This window comes from Antechinus flavipes, chromosome 1 (assembly GCF_016432865.1).
Source record: "Antechinus flavipes isolate AdamAnt ecotype Samford, QLD, Australia chromosome 1, AdamAnt_v2, whole genome shotgun sequence".
In the NCBI taxonomy this organism is placed as follows: domain Eukaryota; kingdom Metazoa; phylum Chordata; class Mammalia; order Dasyuromorphia; family Dasyuridae; genus Antechinus; species Antechinus flavipes.
This window is the reverse complement of record NC_067398.1, coordinates 233,417,050-233,440,980: the sequence shown is the minus strand read 5'-3', so window position 1 is coordinate 233,440,980 and position 23,931 is coordinate 233,417,050.

Genomic DNA, 23,931 nt, shown 5'->3' with positions numbered 1-23,931 from the left:
AAAACCATATGATCATCTCAATAGATGCAGAAAAAGCATTTGATAAAATCCAACACCCATTCCTAATAAAAACACTTAAGAGCATAGGAATAAGAGGAGTTTTCCTTAAAATAGTTAGGAGCATATATTTAAAACCATCAGTAAGCATCATATGCAATGGGGAAAAACTGGAACCTTTCCCAGTAAGATCTGGAGTGAAGCAAGGTTGCCCACTATCACCATTATTATTTAATATCACATTAGAAACACTAGCCTCGGCAATAAGAGTCGAGAAAGATATTAAAGGAATTAGAGTAGGCAATGAGGAAACCAAACTATCACTCTTTGCAGATGATATGATGGTATACCTAGAGAACCCCAGAGATTCTACTAAAAAGCTATTAGAAATAATTCATAATTTTAGCAAAGTAGCTGGCTAAAATAAATCCCCATAAATCCTCAGCATTTTTATACATCACCAACAAAACCCAACAGCAAGAGATACAAAGAGAAATTCCATTCAGAATAACTGTTGATAGCATAAAATATTTGGGAATCTATCTACCAAAGGAAAGTCAGGAATTATTTGAGCAAAATTACAAAAAAGTTTTCACACAAATAAAGTCAGACTTAAATAATTGGAAAAATATTAAGTGCTCTTGGATAGGCCGAGCGAATATAATAAAGATGACAATACTCCCTAAACTAATCTATTTATTTAGTACTATACCAATCAGACTTCCAAGAAAATATTTTAATGATTTAGAAAAAATAACAACAAAATTCATATGGAACAATAAAAAGTCGAGAATCTCAAGGGAATTAATTAAAAAAAAATCAAATGAAGGTGGTCTAGCTGTACCTGATCTAAAATTATATTATAAAGCAGCAGTCACCAAAACCATTTGGTATTGGCTAAGAAATAGATTAGTTGATCAGTGGAAAAGGTTAGATTCACAAGACAGAATAGTAAACTATAGCAATATAGTGTTTGACAAACCCAAAGATTCTAAATTTTGGGATAAGATTTCATTATTTGATAAAAATTGCTGGGATAACTGGAAATTAGCATGGCAGAAATTAGGCAAGGACCCACACTTAACACCACATACCAAGATAAGATCAAAATGGGTCCATGACCTAGGCATAAAGAACGAGATTATAAATAAATTAGAGGAACATAGGATAGTTTATCTCTCAGACTTGTGGAGGAGAAAGAAATTTGTGACCAAAGATGAACTAGAGACCATTACCGATCACAAAATAGAAAATTTTGATTATATCAAATTAAAAAGCCTTTGTACAAACAGAACGAATGCAAACAAGATTAGTAGGGAAGCAACAAACTGGGAAAGCATCTTTACAATTAAAGGTTCTGATAAAGGCCTCATTTCCAAAATATATAGAGAACTGACTCAAATTTATAAAAAATCAAGCCATTCTCCAATTGATAAATGGTCAAAGGATATGAACAGACAATTTTCAGATGAAGAAATTGAAACTATTACCACTCACATGAAAGAGTGTTCCAAATCACTATTGATCAGAGAAATGCAAATTAAGACAACTCTGAGATATCACTACACACCTGTCAGATTGGCTAAGATGACAGGAAAAAATAATGATGAATGTTGGAGGGGATGCGGGAAAACGGGGACACTGATGCATTGTTGGTGGAGTTGTGAACGAATCCAGCCATTCTGGAGAGCAATCTGGAATTATGCCCAAAAAGTTATCAAACTGTGCATACCCTTTGATCCAGCAGTGTTTCTATTGGGCTTATACCCCAAAGAGATACTAAAAAAGGGAAAGGGACCTGTATGTGCCAAAATGTTTGTAGCAGCCCTGTTTGTAGTGGCTAGAAACTGGAAAATGAATGGATGCCCATCAATTGGAGAATGGCTGGGTAAATTGTGGTATATGAATGTTATGGAATATTATTGCTCTGTAAGGAATGACCAGCAGGATGAATACAGAGAGGCTTGGAGAGACCTACATGGACTGATGCTAAGTGAGATGAGCAGAACCAGGAGATCATTATACACTTCGACAACGATATTGTATGAGGATGTATTCTGATGGAAGTGGATTTCTATGACAAAGAGACTTAACTGAGTTTCAATGGATAAATGATGGACAGAAACAGCTACACCCAAAGAAGGAATACTGGGAAATGAATGTGAACTATTTGCATTTTTGATTTTCTTCCCGAGTTATTTTTACCTTCTGAATCCAATTCTCTCTGTGCAGCAGGAGAACTGTTCGGTTCTGCAAATATGTATTGTATCTAGGATATACTGCAACATATTTAACATATATAGGACTGCTTGCCATCTTGGGAGGGGGGGTGAAGGGAGGGAGGGGAAAAAGCGAAACATAAGCGATTGCAAGGGATAATGTTGTATAAAAATTATCCTGGCATGGATTCTGTCAATACAAAGTTATTATTAAATAAAATAAAATTAAAAAAAAAAGAATTCACTATTTGACAAAAACCACTGAGAAAATTATAAATTAGTATGGCAGAAATTAGGCATTGACCCATACCTAACACCATATACCAAGATAAGGTCTAAATAGGTTCATGATTTAGACATAAAGAGTGATATAATAAGCAAATTAGAAGAACATAGGATACTTTACCTCTCAGATTTGTGGAGAAGGAAGGAATTTGTGACAAAAGAAGAACCAGAGCTTATTATTGAACACTAAATAGATCATTTTGATTTTATTAAGTTAAAAAGTTTTTGTACAAACAAAACTAATACAAACAAAATTAGAAGGGAAGCATTAAATTGGGAAAACATTTTACATTCAAGGATAATGATAAAGGCCTCATTTCTAAAATATATAGAGAACTGACTCAAATTTATAAGAATTCAAGACATTCTCCAATTGATAAACCATCAAAGAATATAAACAGACAATTTTCAGATGGAGAAATTAAAACTATCTTTAGTCATATGAAAAAGTGCTCTAAATCATTATTGATCAGAGAAAAGCAAACTAAGACAGCTCTGGGGTACCACCATATACACTTCTCAGATTAGCTAAGATGATAGGAAAAAATAATGATGAATGTTGGAGGGGATGTGGAAAAATTGGGATACTGGTGGAATTGTGAACTGATCCAACTATTCTGGAGAACAATTTGGAACTATGCTCAAAGGGCTACCAAAATGTGCATACCCTTTGATCCAACAGTGTTTCTACTGGGCTTATATCCCAAAGAGATCTTAAAGGAGAGAAAGGGACCCACATGTGCAAAAATGTTTGTGGCAGCTCTTTTCATAGGGGCAAGAAACTGGAAACTGAGTGGATGCCCATCAGTTGGAGAATGGCTGAGTAAGTTATAGTATATAAATGTTATGGGATATTATTCTGTAATAAATGATCAATAGGATGTTTACAGGAACTGATGCTAAGTGAAATAAGCAGAACCAAGAGATCATTATACATAGCAACAGCAAGATTATATGATGATCAATTATGATGGACATGGTGTTTCTCAACAATGAGATGACTCAAGCCAATTCCAATGATCTTGTGATGATGAGAGCCATCTACACTTAGAGAGAAAACTGGGAAATGAGTGTGGATCACAATGTAGCATTTTCACTTCTTTTGTTGTTTGCTTGAATTTTATTTTTCTTTCTCATTTTTCTTCCTTTTTGATCTGATTTTCCTTGTGCAGCAAGATACTTGTATAAATATATATGCCTATATTTGATTTACATATGTTTTTACTATGTTTAACATATACTGGATTGCTTGTCATCTAGGGGAGGGGTTGGGAGGGAGGGAAGAAATTGGAACACAAGGTTTTACAAAGGTCAGTGTTAAAAAATTTGCATATGTTTTGAAAATTAAAAAAAACTTCAATAAAAAAATAGAAATTAGAAAAAAAAAAGAAATAATGAGTAAGATTTTCTCAGAGAAACCTGGAAAGTCCTCCATGAGCCCATGCAAAGTAAAATGTACTATATACAAAGATATGATCATCTGTGAATGATTTTGCTGTTCCCTGCAATACAATGATACAAGACTACTCTGAAAGGCATATGATGAATAATGCTATCCATACCTAGGGAAAGAATGATTGTATCTGAATACAGATTGAAGCATATTTTTTAAAACTTTCTTTTTCTTTTTCTTCTTTTTTCTTTTTTTATTATTAAAGCTTTTTATTTTAAAAAATATTTGTGTGGGCAATTCTTCAACATTAGCCCTTGCAAAACCTTGTGTTCCAATTCCCACCTCGCTTCCTCCACACCCTCCCCTAGATGGATAGTAGCCCAATACATGTTAAACATGGTAGAAATATGTTAAATCCAATATATGCATACATATTTATACAATTATTGTGCCACACAAGAAAAATCCAATCAAACCAGTTTAAAAAAAAAAGGAGATGCAAAATAAAATGTAAGCAAATAACAATAAAAAGAGTGAAAATGCTATGTTGTGAACCACCTTCAGTTCCCACAGTCCTCTCTCTGGATGTAAATAGCTCTTTTCATCACTGAACAATTGGAACTGGATCGAATCATCTCATTGTTGAAGAGAGCCACATCCATCAGAATGTTGTTGCCATGTTTACTGATCTCCTGGTCCTGCTCATTTCATTTAGCATCAGTTCATGTAAGTCTCTCCAAGCCTCTCTGTATTCATCCTGCTGGTCATTTCTTACAGAACAATAATTGTTGTGGTTCAAGTGTTCTTCTTTAAAATATTATAAAGGTTCTCTCTGGGTGCCTTCCCTGGAATCAGGATTTTGTCGGTCCCTGTTCGGCGCCAAAATGTGTTGAGCTTTTTCTTCTCAAAACGCAGCCAGGTGATAAAAGTTCAGATCTTTTATTATCTCCAATATAGCCCGGTTAGCTTAGAGGCCTATCTCTCTGCTTGGTTCCAAGAGCTCTCTCCGAATGTCACCAAATCCAAAGGTCTGGTCCTTCAGCCTCTGCCTCTGCTTTCTTCAGCCAGCTCCACTCTTCATGTCTTTCCGGTGAAATCTCACCGAGAGCCTCTGTCTGTTTCTTTTATCCAAGAGGGAGGAATTGTGGGATACGAGAGAAAGGGATTATGGGTTTTCTCCCATAGTGCTCTCTGGCCCAAAGAGCTTCAAGGGAGGTGTGAACTCATAAAGGTACAAAGTTTACTTTGTGAAGCTAGCATACTTGTGAACTCCAATGAGTAAAGGTGTAAACACAAGCCTTGTATTAATTAGTCCTACTTAGTACCTCATTTCAGGTTCTGCCCAAAACATCTTCTTGTAAGATTAGATCAACTCTAATTAGTTAGCAGTTTGTAAGGATTCCAACAAATAATATTCCATAACAGTCATATATCATAACTTATTTAGTTATTCTCCAGCTGATGGGCATCCATTCAGTTTCCACTTTCTTGCCACTACGAAAAGGGCTGCCACAAACATTTTTGCACATGTGGGTCCTTTTCTCTCCTTTAAGATCTTTTTGGGATATAGGTCCAGTAAACTTTATTTTTTCATGAGGAGTGAGGTAGAAATCTGTTTTCTTTCTCAATGTGACTTTTATAGAAATGTTATGCTTATCTTCTCTTGTACCTTTTCAATGGCAAGGGAAGTGGGGAAGGAGGAAGGGAGAGAATCTGGAACTCAAAGTTTTTTAAAAATGTAAAAATACTGTTTTATACAAAATAAATGTGTTGGTTTATTTCCTTCTTAACTATCTGATCAATCACAGAAGCTATTCCAAAATTCATAGTTTTTCATTGTCTTTGGGGGAAAAGGAGGAGACTGGGTATATATAGTAGGAGTACGTAAGAGTTGCTAAATAAGGTAATAATGTAAATAGTATTGTTAAAGTCCTTAAGAAAACAAATTTGTCTAGTACTCTAGAAATATTAAAATTAATATACTAATCATATAAATAATTAATTTCTATTGATAAACTAGTTCAACCAATTTTGAAAATACTTATTAATTTGGATTATTATATAAACTTGGAGGTAGCTAGATGACTAGATAGCTCAGTGCTACCTAGAGTGGGCTAAATGTCAGGTAGATCTTGGTTAAAATCCAGCCTTAGATACTTACAGCTGTGTGACTGGGTCTGTCTTAACTTAACCTGTTTGCCTTAATCCATTAAAGAAGGAAATGGCAAAGCACTCCTGAATCTTTGCCAAGAAATCAGTATTGGTATCATATTGTTTATGAGATCCAACAAAATATTGGATGTGACTGAACAACAACATAAACTGAGACTACATTTCTTCTTTTTTTTTAAGTTAGAAACTTAAGTTTAGTTTAAGTTTCTTATTTCAAATGGACCTCTATTTAATTTGAATCAATGATTTTTTTACTTTGTCAAAGATGTAATAAAAATACATATGAAATTATGTTCTTTTCTTAAGAGACTAAGAAACTTTCATTACAATTATAGATTTGCAAAACATCTATGATTTGAATGTAACATTGGTTACATCTGGTTTAGAACTAGATGGGTTGGGAAAAAGAACAAGTTCTAATGGTAGTTGAACACATACATTCATGCACACACACAAACACAAACATACACAGATATACATATAAAATATATGTGCATCTGCATATATTTATACATATATATTCAGTATATATATCCATATAATATGAATGTATAACACATACAAATATACATGATATGTTATAGATGTATATGTCTGTATGTGTTTTTCTTATTTGTTTTTCTTCCTTCTTTGGTTATGTACAAATAATTGTTTACAGATAAGACATGTTTGTGTTGAGTGTTATATGTTATATTTGTTATATTTATGTGTCTTTGAAACTTAAAAGAAGAAAGCATCCTCTTGAGTACAGACTAACAGTGTGATCTGATAAATATATAAATACATCATACCCCTAGACTGTGAGGATCTTAGTTACCCATAAAAGGGCTGAAGTCAGGAGCTAGAGTTTGCCAGCTTTGTGAAAACATAGTTATTTTGCATTTTCCACACATACACACTCAGACTTTAGGTGGAGAGTCTAACCTCTGAAATTGGGGGAGGGGAATACTGGTACTTAACTATTCTCTAAGTGGAGTCACTATCCAATTACCTGGTCCTCTTCACTGATAGCTGTTTCATATGATCCTCAAAACAGGTTAATCTCGGTCGACTTCCGGTTAAGATGGCGGAGAGGAGGCTCACAGCTGTGTAGCTCCACGCTTTCTCTCACTATCCATTTCACTACAAGCCTCTGAATTAATGCTTGACTGAAAAAAACCCCACAAATAGTTACCAAGAGAAGCCATCCTTGAGATTCGCCAAGACAGGTCTGTCTTTACTGGAGGGCTGGGACGGTTTTAGATCGGGTGCAGGCTGAGGGCAGCGGCAGTGAGAGCACGGGAGCAGACTGGAGAGGGGGTGGGGAGTGATCGCAGCTGTCTCTGCGGGGAGAGCTTCGCTACAGGATTAGATACTTTGCTCTGGCAGCAAGTCAGCAGCCCAGTAGAGAAGCTAAAAACACCGGGGCTGAAGAATACAACCCCAAACAGCTGGAGTCTCTTGGGACCTGGCTGCCCCCCCCACAGTGACTCAGCACGCTCTGCGATCTCAGAGCGCAGGCGCAGCACAGTTCTGCTAGTGCCTCACTGCTGCCACCCGCAGACTGTAGAGGAAGCTCGGTAACACACCCAGCCCCTCCCCCAAAGAAAGACTCCAGTTTTTTCTGTTTTTCTTTGCTAGTTTGTCTTTGATTATTAGACAGAATGAGCAAGAAACTGAAGAGGACTTTAACCCTTGACAGCTTCTATACAGATAGAGAGCAGACTCTAAATCCTGAGGAGACTAAAAACAGACAGTCCCCAGGTGAATCCCCAAAGGAGGAGATCATCTGTTCCTCAGCACAGATGAACCTCATAGAAGTAATTAAAAAGGCTCTCACAAGGGAGCTAGAAGAAAAATGGGAAAAGGAGAGGGAGGCTTGGCAAAAGGAGAGGGAAGCTTGGGAAAAGGAGAGGGAGGCTTGGCAAAAGGAGAGGGAAGCTTGGGAAAAGGAGAGGGAGGCTTGGCAAAAGAGCCTGGAGAAGTCAATTAAAGAGAGAGTGGATAAAGAAGTAAAATCCTTGAAAAATAGGATTGGTGAACTGGAAAACAAAATTGGCGAAATGGAAAAAAATTCCACAGAACAAAAGAACTCAATGGGACAATTAGAAAAAGATTTTTAAAAAGTGAGTGAAGAAAATACTTCACTGAAAATCATAATTGAACAATTGGAATTGAATGACTCGAGGAGACAAGAAGAATCAGTCAAGCAAATCCAAAAAAATCAAACAATGGAAAAGAATGTGAAATACCTTCTGGGGAAGACAACAGACCTGGAAAACAGATCCAGGAGAGACAATCTGAGAATCATCGGACTCTCAGAAAAGTATGATGAAAAAAAGAGCCTGGACGCTATTTTCCAGGAAATTATCAAAGAAAACTGCCCAGAAGTCATAGGAACAGAGGAAAAAATAAACATTGAAAGGATTCATCGATCCCCCACTGAAAGGGATCGTAAAATCAAAACACCAAGGAATATAGTGGCCAAATGCCAGAACCCTCAGACGAAGGAAAAAATATTGCAAGCGGCTAGAAAAACCCAATTCAAGTAATAAGGAGCCACAATAAGGATCACCCAGGATCTGGCAGCATCCACATTAAAAGATCGAAGGGCCTGGAATATGATATTCCAAAAGGCTAAGGAACTTGGTATGCAACCAAAAATAACTTACCCAGCGAGAATGAGCATCTTTTTCCAGGGAAGAAGATGGACATTCAACGAAGTAAGCGAATTTCATCTACTTCTGATGAAAAAGCCAGAACTTAACAAAAAGTTTGATCTACAAATATAGAACTCAAGAGAAATCTAAAAAGGTAAAGATTAATCTTGGGAACTATATTTTGACTATATAGATGTATAAAGAATACATGTATACCTTGTTCTAGAAATTGATGTGGAAAGGACATTGTACCAGAAAAAGGGTAAAGTGGGGATAGTACATCTCATGAAAAGGCATAGGAAACCTATTATATCTGAGAGAAAGAATGGAGGGGGATGAATATAGTGGGTATCTTACTGCCTTCAGAATTGGCTTTAAGTGAAAAATCTTAAGACATATTCAATCTATGGTGAAACTTCTCCCACCTCATTGAAAAGTGAGAAGGGAAAAGTGAAAAGGGAAGGAATAAGCTAAGAGGAAGAGAATACGGAAACTGGGAGGGAAAGGGGTAAGATAGGAGGAGGAACTCTAAGGCGGGGGGAGAGATACTAAAAAGGGAGGGCTGTGAGAAGTAAGTGGTGCTCACAAGCTTAATACTGGGAAGGGGGGTAAGGGGGAAAGAAGGGAGAAAAGCATAAACCGGGGTTAACAAGATGGCAAGTAATACAGAATTGGTCATTCTAACCATAAATGTGAATGGGGTAAACTCCCCCATAAAGAGGAAGCGGTTAGCAGAATGGATTAAAAGCCAGAATCCTACAATATGTTGTTTACAGGAAACACACCTGAAGTGGGGAGATACATGCAGGTTAAAGGTAAAAGGTTGGAGCAAAATCTACTATGCTTCAGGTGAAGTCAAAAAAGTAGGGGTAGCCATCCTGATCTCAGATCAAGCTAAAGCAAAAATTGATCTAATTAAAAGAGATAAGGAAGGACACTATATCTTGCTAAAGGGTAGCATGGATCCTCATAACAACCTATCTTATGAGTTAGGAACTTTAATTGTCCCCATTTTTCATTGAGAAAACTGAGGGTTAGAGAACTTAAATGATTCGCTAAAAGTCACGGAGTCAAGAGCTATGTGATTTCAAGATTTGGACATAGGTCTTCCTGACTCCAGGTCTAGCATTTGGCCTCTATGCCCACCTAATCCTTTTTTTTTTTTTTTTAATTAATGCATATTAGAGGCAGCTAGTTGATGTAGTGGATAGAGCTGAAGTCAGGGAGACATGAGTTCAAATCTGCCTTCAGATATTTAACACTTCCTGGCTGTGTGATCCTGGGCAAGTCACTTAACCCCAATTGCCTCAGCAAAAAAGTTTTTAAAAAATGAATGTTTTTTTTTCCCTATTCAGGAAATAGGAGTTGACTTTTACAATAAATTGCAAAAACAGTATTTTAAAACTATATCTTGGATGAATTTTTACAAAAATTTAGATTGCCCAGATTAATAGAGGAGGAAATAAATTACTCACACAGTCCTATTTTAGAAAAAGAAATTGAACAAGCTATTATTCAACTCCCTAAGAAAAAATCTCCAGGGCCAGATGGATTTACAGATGTATTGTGACAAACATTTAATGAACAATTCATTCCAATGTTATGCAAAATATTTGGAAAAGTAATGAAAGAATGAGTCCTACCAAAATCCTTTCATGACACAGATATGGTGCTGATACCTATACCAAATAGGGTCAAAATAGAGAAAAAAATTATACATCAATTTCCCTAATGAATATTGATGCAAAAATCTTAAATAAAATATTAGCAAAGAGAATATAGCAAGTCATTTTCAGGATAATATACCATGACCAAGTAGGATTTATATCAGGAATTCAGGGCTGGTTCACTAGTAGGAAAATTAATAGCATAACTAACTATATCAATAAATCATATGATTATCTCAATAGATATAGAAAAAGTACTTGACAAAAACTATTTCCATATTTTTCATATTGCTAAGGGAGAAAGCAGTTTCAAGATACTTCCCCAGACAAAGGAAACTTTCAACTGGTAGTGTTTTAAAATTTGAGATTTTAATCTGGTGCAGTAATTTTAGTACAAGTATCCCTGCAGATGCTTCTGTTTCCAGATGACAAGTTGATTATGTTAAACAGTTCAGACATTGGAAAGCTTCCTGGAAGAAATCTGTAGTGACTCAAAGGAGTTTGATCCATTCAAATAATAAAGACCAAGTGGATGAAAGTTGTCCATTACTTAGATTTCAGGATGCATTTGGTTTGACACTGTATAGAACTTGTCTAACACTTTGTATCTCTCAAACAGTACAGATGAACTGAGCTCAGACTTGGAAAGCAGAAGAACAAGCCAGAGAATCTGTTTAATATTTTAAAATCATAATTGTTTCACAATTACTATTAAAGGTTTGTTTTTCCCTCCCAACAAAAGAATTAAAAACAAATAGTGAACTTGAATTGAGATTAATCAGATAATAGAAATATTATTATATTAATTAACATATTAATATAATTAATTATTATAAAACAATAATTAATTAATAATAATAATTAACAATTATTAGATTAGAATCCAAAATTTTCTCCTGATATTTTCTCATTAAGACCCAGTTCTTATTGAAACCAGTCTCTGAGGGGTTGACATTACTCCCAACCCTCAAGAAATATGATCTCTGAATTTGGACCTAACCCTACCCAATTAAGTGACCTAATTTCTATTTAGATTATAAATAGAATCCAGGCTATACCACTCCTTACTTTGGTGAAAAGGTGTCCCTGACCTTGTATTCCTCCATTAGAATTTAAGGTGATTCAGCTCATTAAGGAGAAAACCAGTCAGAAGGGTTTCCCTATCCATAATAATAGAAGAAATTAAGTTTCATGATCAAGCCACTTGCTATGTAAGAGTAGCTGAAGACTTCTAGTTTACTTCCTCATTAAACGTCCATCAATCATAACTGATGTTCACTTGTCAGGGACATTCCCTTTTTGAAAGGTATATAAGGCTTGCAAGGTCTCCTTTGAAGGGGATATTTGATTATTGAGAGAAACCACTGGCCATCAACTTATTGATTGATAAACTGATTATTATTCAGAAACTCTATTTTGGGGGTTTTTCCAATAATCTCACAGGTATAAGAATCCCGAACCTTTGTGAGTCACCAGCTCTATACAGTGCCAATCCAAATGCATGCTGAAATCCAAGCAATCCAAACATCTTACATCCACTTGGTGTTTATTATTTGAATGGACAGACCAAACTCCTGAATCATTAAAGATTTCTTCCAGGAAGCATTCTAGTGTCTTAACAATTTAACATAATTAACTTGTCATCTGGAAACAGTAGTATCTGCAGGGATACTTATACTAAAATTACTGGGCCATATTGAAATCTCAAAATTTAAAATACTATACCAGTGGAAAGTTTCCTTTGGGGGAGTATCTTGAAATCATTTTCTCCCTTAACAACATGAAAAATATAGAAACAGTTTTAAAATACTTTTTCAATTTGTTGTAAAAGTCAACTCAAATTTCCTGAGTATAGAAGAACTATTCATTAATTTTTTTTTTAAAGCATTAGGTTGGCATAGAGGCCATATGTTAGATTTGGAGTCAGGAAGATCTGTGTTCAAATCCTGAATCAAATAGCTATTGAGTCTGTGTTTCATCAGCTAGGTGTCATAGCAGGAAGCTGGGTGACTCAGTGGATAGGGAAATAGATCTGGAGTCTAGAAGAACTAAGTTCAAACCTAGCTTTAGATAGTTACTAACTGTGTGACTTTTGGGGAGTCATTTGACTTCTGTTTTTTCCTCTGTAAAATGAAAATAATAATAACACTCACCTCTCAGAGTTATTGTGAAGACAAAATGAGATGTTTATAGAGCATTTAGCACAGTGGTTGACATACAGGAAGTGCTATATAAATGTTAGCTATTATTATAATATCAGAGAAATGAAAAAGGGGATAATTGGTTTCTCAGAAATGTAAACATGGCTTTGTTAGTGATCCTGTAAAAACAAACGAACAAACAAACAAACAAAACCCTCCAGCACAATCAGATCCTCTGTTTTTATATAAAGACTGGGTGTAGAATAGAAATGAAACAGCATTAAAAAAAAAAAAAAACCCAGGCCAGAGCTCAGTCACAGGGAGTTATCAATGTCCTTCAGTTGCCAATATTGTTGAGGTGGGGTGGGGAAAAATCTTTCAAGCCTTTGAAAGCACTCAGGGACATTCGTTCCTAGAGCAAAATTCCCCTTGACCGAACAAAGAGACTTCTTGTTCTTGGTTGTCAATACAGATAGTTGCTATTTATAATACAGCAGTAAAGCAAAGTGTATTCATTTTATACACCTGAAGCATGATTTTCTTCAACTTTTTAATCTCTATTATGGAAAATCTTACCAGCAGACACAGTACTGAGTGACATCATCTTACATCTAAATGACTCCAGAGTACCAACAGTAATACCATCCTTATTGCTCCCACAAATCTCATTCTGTAGTCTTTGCAGCTTGATGAAAACAATAATTTCACTAGCATTTCTGGCCAAATTTTCAAAGGATCAGTCTCTATTTTTATGAGTGTGTTTGGCTTCTTGCCTTTCTTTCGGAAAAGTGACTGACTGACATAATCAACATTGAATCTGAGGATTAGAGAAAGGGAGACAGACCCCAAGGAGATGATGCCTTAAAGATGAAGCTGATGGCAGTATCAATAGAAGATTATTTATGGGTTTTAAATTCATGCTTACTCAGGATTCGCAAAGTGAGTGTAAACAACAGGTTAGTAGAGTCCCTTGGGATTAGAAGAGTGAATATTTCTTTTTTTTCCTTTTCTTTTTTTTGTTTATGTTTGGAGTGAAAAGCTCCTTTAAAAGATCACCCTTCCAGCCTCCTCCCCTCACCCTCCAGGAAAAAAACACAAACGATTCCAGAAAGGTTTCTTTAGAGAGTGTTCAGCTGTGGAATACTTCATTAGCATTGGATGAAATTAACTGAAAACATAAACCTTTTACCTTCAGCAAAATTCTTAGAGTAGGAAAATATATCATAGTGGCTCTGGGATTGATGTGGGCACTAAAAGCTAGAATGAGTAGTCAGGCTATGATTTCAGTGACAGAATTGTCACTTTTTGGTTTAATTTGCAAAAATTATATATGATTTCTTCCATGACTCTTGTAATAATGGGCTTGGAGTCACACCAAGTTAGGCTGATATATACCAAGGTTTTCCACTTATTTTAGTCTATACTTATGATTTACTGATTTGGTACTGCTGTACCAGAGAGATAGCTGTGAGTGCCTTCTCCAAACCTTTATATTTATTGTGTGATTAATGTATACTGTAATTTTTTAGGACACTGGCCCACTGGGAGGGTTCTGAGAGGGGAAGTCCAATTATTGCAGTTACTTGCTTTTACTTATGGTATCATATATTTGAATTCAGTTCTGTACAATTCAGACATAAAGTTTATATCCTATCTTTATTAATCTCCTTATCATTCTTGGACTATACAGTTGTTAAAGACAGTGGGAGTCGTATTAGATAATATAAGATTTCTTTGTTCAGCTTGTAGTACTTCTGTTTATTTCAATAAAGTTTTTTAACTCCCATGGGCTGAATATTATTTCATGTAATAATGATAATATAATCTATAAATAAAAGCACAATAGTGAATCTCATTTTATTACCTTTTTTCTCTTCCAACCTCTTTATAAACAGGCTAAATTAACTTGGCTGATTTACTTTAGAAATAATTGTATACTATTATCTTCAGAGTGTTTATAGTTCATGCTCATAGAGTCACAGACAAAAATGTTGTCTAATAAAATATTAGTTTAACGAATCCCCAAAGAGTTGGTTTGGTTTTCCATGGAAGGAGTTATTACACGTGCTATTTGGGAATGTCATAAACTTCAGTGAAAATCTTTGATGTTTTATCATTGAGGCTATACTTGAAAGAATTTTGAGTAAACAAAACTACTCTGGAATCTTTAGCTATTTAGGCATCTTGGCTTTCACTTGAATAAGTAAATTTCATTCTATTGTAGCATCCCTTTGGGGATAAATGATGGAGAGGCCTTTCTCCCCACCCTCATTTCAGATTAGGTACAGATCCTTTTTTAATTGGTTGCTGGCCTAAAACTCAGTGGATATAATAAAGAGATAATCCCCACTCCACAAGTTTTTCCTTGTTGGCCAGCAGGTGTATGAACAACATAGCCTCCTAAGCAAACCTCTGTCTGGGGTGGGGCAGCCTCCCATTTGGGACTTGTTTCCTTCAGAACAGACCCTTGTGAGATCTCTAAAGGCAACTGGTTTCTTCCCTCTTCCTGGGCATTAGAACAGTGCGTGAAGCAGAGGCCACCCACAAAGAAAGAAACCACTGGAAAAAAAAAAGAGCCTGCTTGTCTTCATCAAGCTGTACTCAGTGGAGGTAATATATAAAATAGCTAATGAGCAGCTCTCTTGCAAACATCCAGTGAAGTTTGTGTCCTAGCCTCTCATCTGATTGTAATCATCCCATGTCTCTATTTTATTTAGTGTTCCATTTCTGTGTGGGACTAAAACTTCTTGTTCCTTACTTGACTAGACTTATATTCCAGGTAATATTTTTACTTCCTCCCTATCTTGAGAGAACCATTTAAACTAGAACCAAAAAATAAAATTTTTCCTCAGGAATCTGAGAAGTTGTATTAAAGCATCGTTCTCTTATTGTAGTTAAGTCCTGAGCAAGGGATGTAGAGGTAGGAAAGGACAGACTGGTGATGTTTGTCCACCCTTGTGGCTTCAGCCCAAGGGTGGTTGTTAACCAATTACCAGGCTAACACATTATATTAAAGGTTGGCACCCAAATTCAATTTGCTCTGTTCTTGAGCTTTCCTATTTCTTCTTGCAAGATTTTTGTCCTGATTACAAATTAGTCCCTTTCCACAACTTAGAATCTTTAAGATTTGCCAGGTCTGCAGAGAGGTTGACTTGCTTAGATCACTCAGCTAGTATATGTCAGAGACAGGATTTAATTCCAGTTTGCTTTGTCTACAAGGCTGCTTCTCTATCCACTGTGTCATAATGTCTCTCATGTCTGTAATATCAACAGATATTTGTTGCATATGTGAATGTGAAAATCTGGAAAACTTGATGTTTGCGAAACTCCCTTTTCTTAATGGAGAATTCAATCAAGACAATAAAGCCACTAAAACTCGTTTGTACCTAGAATCTGTTTATAAAGAAGGAGTACATTTGTGCCTCTTTCTGAATGATTTAACTTACATAATTTAATTTATGATTATTTTTCAAAGTATAGGGATATGATTTCTATTCACTTAAAGTATACACTTTAGGACATTCTTGAAGATAGTAAGCAACTTTCCTTTAAAATTCCTTTAAAATGATCTTTGTCTATCTCCTTTCCTTCCTTCCTTTCATTTTTTATGGGAAAATGTTATCCATAAGTTATTTTGTTTACCTGATGTCAAGCAATAGGTTTAACTATTTTTCTTTCACTAAATCAACTTACTTTTTCACCAAATTGACTAAGTTGCCAAGATATTTTCTTGTAAACACAGCTTCAGCCTTTAGTCCTAAAGAGTCTGTGATTGGTTTCAAAAGAAATTATCATTTTCCTTCCACATCTTTCCCTTGCTATTTTTGACTCTGTTTATCATCAGATGAAGCCAACAATAGGTGCCTCTAGGCCAAATTGTGGAATAAACAAATTTTGTCAATTCCTCCATCTTTTAACTCTTTCTCAGGTTTTTATTTTCCAAACTCAGGCTGTCCCCTTCTTCTTCTTCTTTTTTTAAATAGCTTTTTATTTAGAAGATATATACATGGTTAGTTTTTCAGCATTGATAATTGCAAAATATTTTGTTCCAATTTTTCCCCTCCTTCTCTCCACCCCCTCCCCCAGATGACAGGTTGACCAATACATGTAAAATATGTTAAAGTATAAGTTAAATACAATATATGATACGTGTCCATACAGTTATTTTGCTGTACAAAAAGAAATAATGTTCAATTAACCTGTGAAGGGGATTGCTAAAATTAAGCCTTCTTCCCAGTCCCCTTCCTGCAGAGAGTGTAAGAAACTGCTATCATCACTCATGATAATTATTGGAGTAAAAGGTCCAGATTTGTTCCTTCATATCATGACTCTTACTTGCTCTTCCTCCAGTTCCAAGAACACAAATTTGCTCTTTTTGGTCTTTAACAGTTAAAGTTGGGGCAGCGAGATGGCATAGTGGATAAAGCACCAGCCTTGAAGTCAGGAAGAACTGAATTCAAATCCAATCTCAGACACTTAATATTTCCTAACTATGTGACCCTGGGCAAATAGTTTCCATACAAACACACGAGCCAAAAATATATATTATTTGTTTCACCTCATGGAAAAGTGGTGAAATGCCAGGCGGACAAAAATAGAGGGATTGGGAATTTTATGTAGTGGTTCATACTCATCTCCCAGAGTTCTTTCCCTGGGAGGAGCTGGTTCAGTTCATTACTGCTCTACTGGAACTGATTTGGTTCATCTCATTGTTGAAGATGGCCATGTCCATCAGAATTGATCATCATATAGTATTGTTGTTGAAGTATATAATGATCTCCTGGTCCTGTTCATTTCACTCAGCATCAGTTCGTGTAAGTCTCTCCAGGCCTCTCTGAAATCATCCTGCTGGTCATTTCTTACAGAAAAATAATATTCCATAATATTCATATACCACAATTTATTCAGCCATTCTCCAATTGATGGGCATCCACTCAGTTTCCAATTTCTGGCCACTACAAACAGGGCTGCCACAAACATTCGTGTACATACAGGTCCCTTTCCCTTCTTTAAGATCTCTTTTGGGTATAAGCCCAGTAGTAGCACTACTGGATCAAAGGGTATGCACAGTTTGATAACTTTTTGAGCATAGTTCCAAATTGCTCTCCAGAATGAATGGATGTATTCACAAATCCACCAACAATGTATCAGTGTCCCAGTTTTCCCACATCCCCTCCAACATTCCGCATTATCTTTCCCTGTCATTCTTGCCAATCTGACAGGTGTGTAGTGGTATCTCAGAGTTGTCTTAACTTGCATTTCTCTAATTAATAATGACTTGGAGCACCTTTTCATATGACTAGAAATAGTTTCAATTTCTTTGAGAATTGTCTGTTCATATCTTTTGACCATTTATCAATTGGAGAATGGCTTGATTTCTTATAAATTAGAGTCAATTCTCTTTATATTTTGGAAATGAGGCCTTTACCAGAACCTTTGACTATAAAAATATTTTCCCAGTTTATTGCTTCCTTTCTAATCTTGTCTGCATTAGTTTTGTTTGTACAAAAACTTTTCAATTTGATATAATCAAAATTTTCTATTTTGTGGTCAATAATGATCTCTAGTTCTTCTTTGGTCATAAATTCCTTCCTCTTCCACAGGTCTGAGAGGTAAATTATACTATCTTCTTCTAATTTATTTATAATCTGATTCTTTATGCCTAGATCATGAACCCATTTTGACCTTATCTTGTTGTACAGTGTTAAGTATGGCTCAATGCCTAGTTTCTGCCATACTAATTTCTAATTTTCCCAGCAATTTTTGTCAAACAATGAGTTCTTATCCCCAAACCTGGGGTCTTTGGATTTGTCAGACACTAGATTATTAAAGTTATTGACTGTTTTGTCCTTTGAACCTAACCTATTCCATTAATCAACTAGTCTATTTCTTAGCCAATACCAAATGGTTTTGGTAACCACTGCTTTATAATATAATTTTAGATCTGGTACAGCTAGGCCACCTTCATTTGATTTTTTTTTTCATTCGTTCCCTTGAAATTCTTGACCTCTTATTTTTTCATATGAACTTTGTTGTTATTTTTTCTAGGTCATTAAAATAGTTTTTTGTGTTTCCTTCTTTGTGCATATGAGCAGATGTGATGGATGATGTTAAAAGATAAGACTTTCCATGACTTTGTAAGTAGATATAAAAGGTTTCTTATCTCTCTGGAAGGTGTGGACATCCCTATAAATACATTGAGATAATTAGAAACAAGTCCTTGATAGTATGAAAGGATTTCATTTGCCCTGAGTACTTGTTGATCTATAGGCAGTTCAATGATGTTTGATTGAATCAAGAATTATTTTCTTGGTACTGGACTATAAAAAAAGAACAGACAAATTTACTAAAGATGAAGGAGTCAGAAGTTGAGAGATGCAGTATAATAAGCTTGAGAGAATTTTGATGCATGTGAAAGGAGATTGTCTTAATCCATGCTGAGTTCCTGGACCCAGCATACTGGAGAAAAAAGGAAAAAATTCTACCTTAATTTTTTCAACACAGACTTTTTTTTTTTTTTTTTCACTGAGGCAATTGGGATTAAGTGACTTGCCCAGGGTCATAGTTAGGACATATTAAGTGTCTGAGACTGGATTTGAATTCAGTTCTTCCTGACTTCAAGGTTGGTGCTTTATCCACTATGCCATCTAGCTGCCCCAACTTTAACTGTTAAAGACCAAAAAGAGCAAATTTGTGCTCTTGGAACTGGAGGAAGAGCAAGTAAGAGTCATGATATGAAGGAACAAACCTGGACCTTTTACTCCAATAATTATCATGAGTGATGATAGTAGTTTCTTACACTCTCTGCAGGAAGGGGACTGGGAAGAAGGCTTAATTTTAGCAATCCCCAAAACAATATTCTCTTCTTTCCGGGGGGTGGGTGGGAGAGGCTCCAAACATAAGAATAACATAATAAATCTGAAGGACTAATGGTTCCCTAGGGAAGACACAGAGTTCACCAGAAGGTGAGGTTTTGATTCTCTAGCAACCTCAAATACAAAAGTTCCTTTGAGGGAACCATAGCTTTTAGAGTCACACTTTAAATTTGGAGGACTGTGACCTAAGCCCCTAGGAAAAAAAGTGGGGCCACTGGTTAATCTCTCAAATATGATTCCTTTCTGAGGGTGTCACAATCTCATAATTCTAGTAAGCTATATAGGTCCTTGGAGGAGAGGTGATAAAGAGAGACAAAATAGTAGAAGAATTATTATGGCTGTATAGAAATTCCCATTAGTCCTTTCTATTTTTGCACTTTTCCATGAGGTGAAACAAATAATATATATTTTTGGCTCGTGTGCTTGTATGGAAGCAGATCACATTTAACTCACATCTGTGATGACCTAGACATGAACTATATTCCCAGGGGAAACTGAGTGAATCATGAACAAAAAAGTGATTTGGGGAAAATCTCTTCCTCATCTCTTCAATCTATATTCTTTCCTTGGGTCCCAATTGAGGAATGACCTTTTATTAAACATGCCTCAAATCATATCATATAATCAGCTGCTTAGTCTTGACTTATAATTTTTTAAAGTATTCTTTTTCCTTTATTTTTCTTTCTCCCTAACACCTTACTAGGCTTTAAGTATTTATTTTAGGGGCTATCAGATTAAATTGAATGGGAAAAGTGGTGGAAAGGTTATGAGAATTCCATTCCAAACTTGGACTAACTTAAATTCAAGGTTGTTACTAATTTTAGTCCTAAAATAGCAAGATAAAAAAAAAAGTAATCTCTCCCTTTCATTTAATGTTTCTTAGTAATGATGTGAAATCCAATAAACTGGTTTAATAACATATTCTGGAGACAATTTTTAAAGGTATTTAGAATATCCATGTGTCTATTGGGAGCAGATGGGTTGAGAACCACTGAAGGCTACCATTTAGGGAAAAGAAAAAAAAACACATAATTTGACTTATCTCAGTAAAGCAGAAAACTATAATTTAGATCTCCCACTAAATTAATGTGATTGGTTTCATCAACTCAATTAGCCCATTTAACTTTAAGGCTACTTCTATCTCTGAGAGGTTTCTCCTCTTCTTCCTTCACTTTTCCCTCCAACCACCTCCACATAGTTCTATGAGAAATGGCCTAATTCATTTTGAAGTTCCAGATTGCAGGTTTTACTCACTCAGTAACTAATTATCGCTACCACTGGGACTTTGAGCAGAGCATTCATTTCAAATTCCTAACTCCTTACTTGGTAAAACTGCCTACTTATACAAACAGTCCTATCTACCAATGACTTCATTTGCTAAGTTCAATTAAAAGTGAATCTCTTTGCATGATACTACTGTATTGGAGTGTTGAAAATAACATTCTGTTTTTCTACATATCGGCATTTACTAACAAGTAAGATGAGCTTTAGAACCCAATAAATAAGGAGAATAATTGCCTCCTGTATTTATCAACTCAGACTTCTATAGTTTTGTCTTTATCTTGTATTTCACCACTTAAGGCAAAGACAAACGCTGGAAGCTTGCTTTTATTTATCTTATGCCTGCCAAATGATTCCCTCCCCTGCCCCCCACCCCCACCCCCAGCTTCAAGCTAGAATTAAAAAAAAAAAGCAGGCAATTTAAATTATCTTTTTATTCTGTTTTTATCTGAGCCTTTCCTATTTGCAGACATTTAGTTTTCATACATAAATTAAAAAGAGAAATGAAAGTCATCATTGTTTTGATAATTAAGCCTTCATTTCTTTCAATCAAATCTCACTGGTAAGACTTAAAAGGAGAAACTTCATCTCATTATCACCAGCCTTTATGATTTCTCTAGTCATTTCTGTAGCAGATAACTTGTGGTTTCTTTTTTTTTTCTTTTAAATATTGGTCCTTATTGTTTGTTGGAGAAGTGCCAAGGCTAACATGGAGGCTGCCCTCACACTTCCAAGTGTATGTTTGCCAAATGCTAAAGAAATGGATGATCCAAAACAGACTTGAATCTTACCCTGGCCCTCTCCCCAACCTCTTTGTAAAAATATCACTATTTAAATGATTACCTAAAGAAATCAGGATTAGGATAATGCACAAATAATAGACAAGGTAGCAAGCAGCAACAAGAAATCAGGTGACTTGCTCATTTTAATGGATGAACCTAGGATCACGACAAATATGTGATCCAAATCCTAAACTCATGACTCATATGTCCCACTTTTTAAGAACACATTTAATTCATGAAGTGAAATATACCTGAGGAAGAAATTAAATCAGAATAGGAGAACCAGTATTGTATTGAAATGTCAGAAAATAAAACCAATAAGTACAATATTTGAAAATTATTCATCACACAGTAAGAACATTTTAAAACTTTACAGCCATGCTTATGATAAAGCTGATCTGTTTTGTAAATAGAATTTTGACCTCATTTTGTGCTTAGTTTAAGTTTGAAAAAAGTTTTCTTGTAAAAAGTATAAATGCCATGTTAAAAAAAGGTGACTACAGATTTTTTGTGTGTGTCTAAACACAGAAACCAGTTTGAAAAATGTAGTTGAATTCATTTGGAACACTTGTTTCAAAAGTATCTGCTACAAAAACTATATTCTTATTTTTCAGTCATTTCAGAATTTTCGTGGCCCTATTTAGAGTTTTCTTGCAATTTCCTTCTCCATTTCACTTTTCAGAAAAGGAAACTGAAGCAAACTGGATTTAAGTCACTTGCCCAAGTTTGCACAGCTAGTGTCTGGGGCCAGATTACAGAGAAAAATGTCCTCCTGACTTCCTGAGGAAAATGACTTCCAGAGCCCTGTACTCTATTCACTGCATCACCTATTTGCTTATAAAGACTGTAGAAGCTCACTATCTCTTAAGAACACGGACACCCACATCTATAACTGTCATTTTCTAAAGTGTTTCTTCCTATGGAATAAGGGAGACTGTGTATGAGCTTAACTTTATGAGGATTTGGTGAAAACAGAATAAAAGAAAGTGAGGAGAAACTTCAATTTTGCTGTAACTATCAACTTGTTATTTTGAGAAGAGAATTTTATTAGGACGATTGAATTTGGAGAAAGCCTATTAAGAGCTAAAGGGAAGTTGAATACTTTATTTTCCTGTTACGTGTACAGGCAAGTAGAGAGAAAATAGACAAAGAATATAGAGCTGTCTTCATTTACAAAATTATTGTTTTGTATTTTGAAGATGAAGACTTTTCTTACAAAGAAATATTATTTGTTATCCTTAGTAAACAATGATGGGTGAAACTGTTTTCATAAGTAAAGAGAAGTCATTTGTTGTTAAAAATTACTAATTCCACTTTACTTTAAGTATTGGCAGAATAATGTAAACAAAAAACTAAGGCTCCCTATCTGAATAATGTGAATAATAGAGTCTTAAAGAAACAGAAACACATAGCACCAATCAATATCATGAAAATGTTGGCATTTCAAACTCAGAATTTGATACTAATAAGTTAGATTTTAGTGACTCTTCTGATTTCTCCTACCCATAGCACCTTTTCTCCTCAATCTCCTTTGTTGTCCAGATCATGTCTCTAATAATAGGTGTCAGTCTAAAAGGTTTCTGCCTTGGGTCCTCTTTTTTTCTCCTTCTATGTTTCTTTATCTGGTAAGCATCAACTTCCATAGATTTAACTGCCACCTTTATGCTAATGATTTTCAAATCTACTTATTCTGCCCTAACCTTTCAGTTGGACCACTAGTGTCACATCTCCACGTGCCTTTCAGACTTGACTAGATGTACAGTAGGCACCTTAAATTCAATATGTCCAAAACCAACCTAATTACCTTCCCCCTCAATCCCTCCTTACCTCTTACCTTCCTTCTTACTGTAAAGAGCAATATCACTCTCTCAATCCCCCAGGCTCAAAACCTGGGTGTTATTTTCAACTCTTTGCTATTTCTCATTTCCATATCCAATCTATTACCATGACTTTTACCTTTGAATTTTACCTTTGAAATATCTTTTGAATGAGTCTCCATTTCTCCTCTCACATTGTCATCACTTATCCCCTCAGTTGTGTACTATTTTTAAAATTTGATATTTCATTTTTCCCAATTGCATGTAAAAACAATTTTAACATTTTTTCCCAATCTTGAGTTCCAGATTCACTCCCTGCCTCCCTTTTCCCCCCTCATTAAGAAGGCAAGCATTTTGACATAGATCATATATATGTAGTCATACAAAACACATTTTCATGTAAATCTTACTATGAAAGAAAACAGACAAAAGAAAAACTTCAAGAAAAATGAAGAAAAGCATTAGAAATAAAGAGATAAAGAGCATTCAGACTCCACCAGTTCTTTCTCTGGAAAAAAATAGCACCTTTCATCAAGTCCTTCAAAATTGTCTTGAATCATTTTATTGCTGATAGCTATTCACAGCACATCATCATATAAGGTTGCTATTGTTGTGTACAATGTTCTTTTGGTTCTGCTCGTTTTCATTTTGCATCAGATTATT